This window comes from Octopus bimaculoides, chromosome 1, assembly GCF_001194135.2.
Source record: "Octopus bimaculoides isolate UCB-OBI-ISO-001 chromosome 1, ASM119413v2, whole genome shotgun sequence".
NCBI lineage: Eukaryota > Metazoa > Mollusca > Cephalopoda > Octopoda > Octopodidae > Octopus > Octopus bimaculoides.
The window spans coordinates 6636346-6640916 of record NC_068981.1 but is presented as its reverse complement, the minus strand read 5'-3'; positions in this window follow the sequence as shown (position 1 = coordinate 6640916).

Below are 4571 nucleotides of genomic sequence, written 5' to 3'. Positions count from 1 at the left end.
TGTGTGTGTGTGTGTGTGTGTGTGTGTGTGTGTGTGTGTGTGTGTGTGTGTGTGTGTGTGTGTGTATTTATAGCGTCGTCGCAATTCCATTTTATCTGTTACTTTTGCTTTTCCCATTATTGTTCCAAGTAATGCATATTTTCGTTGAAAGAATGTTATCAATTATTGAGCCACACTGTGACTCGAAAGAAAAAGAAAAACGAGAAGCATCATGGTGCTGTTGCCGTTTATTCTCTTCGTCATGTGTTCTACTTAATTCAGACAGATTTCTAAAGCCAAATTAGGTAAATTATGCCACTGGATTATGTATGGGAATTACGTTTTGAAGAAGAGTTGTCAATAAAATCAAAGAATTCCGGTTCCAACACTGAGTATATATTTATCCAGTGAGACAAACAGAATTCCAAGAAGCATATGCATTCAAGACTATTGTTATTTTCGTAGATATTTATGAAAGTGCCATTGTTTATCCTGTAGTAAACAGATTATTTTTGTGAAAGAGATATCTGATATATGAATGACGGTTGTAATAGCAACTGGATAAACCTTTTGTATTAAGTTTAGTCTTTTGGCCCAGTAAATATTTTGATTCCATGATTTTACAGTACCAAGTTGTCTCTTTACTAAAGAATTCCTGCTACAAATGATGCAGAATAACCAAATATATTTCTTACACATTAAACTGATTCCTTCCAGAGGCGAGCGGAACGCTGACTCCAAAGCCCTGTTTAATAGAGTCCAATGTACCTCTGAAACAGCGATAATCAGTGAAGTACGGAGAATATCCTGTCTTGGATTTAACTCTCCAATATTTTTAATAATTTACAAGATCATCGATGCTGCATCTTTAATTCTCTAAGTTCCACCAATGTTGGTCATTCACCAAGATTATACTCTTCGACAAGATATATTTTCAGTAAGAATGCTACTCCTGAGCCATTCTACATATTAATGTTTTCTTTTTACTAAAAACAGGAAGACTACGAAGTGAGATTCACTAGTTCTTAACACATTTCCATATCTTACCGTAAGGAGAGCGGCGAGCTGGCAGAATCATGAACACGCCGGGAAAAATTCTTAGCGGCATTTCGTCTGTCTTTTCGTTCTGAGTTCAAAATCCGCCGAGGTCCACTTTGCCTTTCATCCTATTGGGGTCGATAAAATAAGTAGCAGTTGAGCACAGAGATCAGTGCAACCTGCTTAGTCCCCCACCCCAACACCGAACTTTCTGGCCGTGTGCCAAAATCTGAAACCATTATTGTCCTGGGATAGATAAGGAGACCCTCCTTGTTATTGAATAAACATAGACATCGACGCAAGGCATATTGGTAAAACTTCAACCGAGTGCAATCACAACAGGCCCGATATTGTTGTCTGGGACAGGGAAGAAAAAGTATGTACAGTTATAAGGGACAGGTTCCTTGTTGATGTGAATGTCTCTATGAAAACCAAAGGGAAAGGGGATAACTACGGATAATTCCTTTGAAACATCCAGCTTCTATATCCGGATTATAAATGCGTATTTATACAAATGCGTGCATCTGGTTTTGAGAACAAATGCCTAAGTGACAATCTGGAAACGCTAGGGTTTTCAGAAAAAGAAATCAACCAGTTAGCACGCATATTATAATTCAATCTGTAAGCGGAACAATAAAAAATGCGAGACTTTTCGCAAGTTCAGCATGTGACACTGTTTTTGTTTTCCTCTACATTCTATTGGTCGAGTTTTGTATCTTTGTTAACAACCAGCTCCATCTTTTTAGGGAAGTTTCAAATAATCAAAAATGCATCTCGTACATAAGCCTTAGAAAATGTCTGTGTGGATATATTATATACAGGAGAAATTATGATAAGCACAAGTTTATATCATTTTTTCCTTAAGTACCTTTCACCATTCTGGTTATTTTGCAGCCGTACATCAAACTCTACACCCAAGTTATATAATATACAGGGTGTGGCAGAATTAACGGCTTTTTTTATTTAGTAATTTTTATAGCACAAAAACTGTTTTCTTTAGAGAATTTTATTATATAAAAATTTATTACAGGAGTTAAAGAAACGAAAAAAAAAACAACAATTAAGGAAAATAAATTGCAGTAGTTTTATAAAATTTATAAAGTATTGTTCCATCAAAACATCATAATTTATTATGATAAAAAATTTGATTAACATGTTCAAAAGGCTCCCCTTCGATTTTAGTACAGTGCGGAACACTGCCGGAAACACTTCTAGAAACCTTTTGACATATTTCCCCATTAATCGTAGAAAATTTATCAGAAATTGCTCGTTTTAATTCAGGAATTGGTTTTGGTTTCAGGGAATAAACAAGATTTTTCAATACACCCCACAAGATAAAGTCAGGTGGTGTTAGGTCTGGTGATCGTGATGGCAACTTAGTTGCTCCACGTCGTCCTATCCACCTCACCTAAAAATTAAGATTTAACCATTCGTGAACGTTTAACCCACGGTGAGGTCGTGCACCATCCTGTACAAAGAAAACTATGAAAAAATACAAATAAGAAAGGGCGTTACTTCTGCCGCATCCAGTATATCGTATATCTGTCTATAGAATGTCGCAGATTATGGGTCTGCTATTCAGTAATAACAGCTCTTTTATAAATCTACCATTATCGCAAACATCTACTGCTGCTACAATTACTAGTACTACTACTACCACCTTTATTAATGAGGGTGATAGTTTGGCAGAATCTTCAGAGTGTCGGATGAAATGAAATGCGGCATTTGTTCCGGCTCTTCAGGTTTTGAGTTCAAATGACGCTGAGATCAACTCTGTCAACTTTTCGGGGTCGATAAAATAAAAGTACAAATCAAGTAATGAGATCAATGTAATCGACTTGCCCCTTCCCCTCAAAATTATTGGCTTTGTTCGTAAATGAATAATTATTAAGTTTATGGTAGCGGATTAAGTAGGATAGTTAAAGAGTCGATCATTTTTTACGGTCTTTTAATCTCTGATTTCGAATTCTGCAGAGATTAATTTTACTTTTTATCGTTTGTTGTTTGATGAGATATAATACCAGTCAAGTACTGGGGTCGAATTAGTTGCCTAATCCTTTCCTCCCCTTAAAATATTTAACTTTGTATCTAAGCTGGAGAAAATTATCGATGTTATTTCCACCGCAACCAAAACTCTAACCAAAACATTACTTCACATCTGGTATCAATCGCCGTTGTAAACCCTTACAGGGAATATTTAACCGCATCGGAATAGTTTCCATTATCATCTGGTACTAACACAAAGAGGGAATCCTTAACTATACCACAACAACACATCTACTTCATATTCTTTCATTGACGCGTTGCCAGCATCACTTCCAGAGAAGTGAACTATGGAATACTATAACAAGACATTGTAGAAAGCAGGAGAAACTAACAGTAAAGTTTATAGCAAGGAAACTGTAGCAACCAACACCGTAATTGCAATTTCATCGTCAGACAAAGAAACTGTAACACAAAAGAGACCTTAAATGCGATGAGGCGAGAAAGGATTTATAAAGCTGCTCCCTGGTCAATGGATTAATCAAACGGACAGAAGCCCTAATATTCAGTGAATAAGGCTTAAAGAAACTTTTCTTCAGAGTGCGATAGATTGAGCTTCGAAATATCTTGAATGGCACTAACTAAGATCCAGTCTAAAAGTATGTTATTATTGAATTATCATAGAAGGGAGTCTTTTTAACGGTTCTCTGGCCTTCGTAGGGGAGTAGAGGTGTCTGTTTGTATCATAATGACGTGTTGTAATTGCGGTGCGTGGGGTTTATCTCTTCTTGTGTACATTAGATAATGTCCGTGTTACTACTATTTGTTAGGACACGGAGAAGATAACAATATTAGCAACGATTGGACATTATTGCAAATAGATTTTGGCAGTTGTTTTCTGAAAGATGTTAATCAGATCGAATAAAAGATGTTTGTTCTGAGGAGAATCAATAACTGTCACAAAAGATCAGATATCGGATTCGGGATAAACAAGGATAATTTTGGCAAATATTGAACCGAACAAATACGACTATTTGGCGAAGGTAGTTGCCGACCTCCAGCTGGATTGTTTGTTATTCCAGAACCCATCGTTCCCACCAACCCACACATACCTGTCTTTATCCTTATCTATACACACTCAAATCACATTTTCTTGTTCATGAAACTTTACCGCTACTTCTTCATTTAAATATTCTTATTCTCTCATTCGCTGTTTTTGTTTGTCATTCTATGAAGCTATCAGTCAGCGGCCATATTTCCTTGTTAACATTCATTTTCTGTGCTTCTGTTTTGCTTCCGCTATTTTCCTCCTCGTCCCCACCTCCTCCTTTATTTATTATGGACACAGAGCGGACATGTTTTCTACAGATATTCACTAGCGATCGTTCTTTGCTTTTATCCAGGACACCTTAAATAGATTCCACGGCGGACGCTACACCTTTCAATAGATCTATTTGCTTCATTTTAAAATTAGACTAACAGCAGACATTTTAAGAACAACTGTGTATGAATAGACACACACACACACACACACACAAGGCAGAAAATCATATAAAAATGTATGTATATAT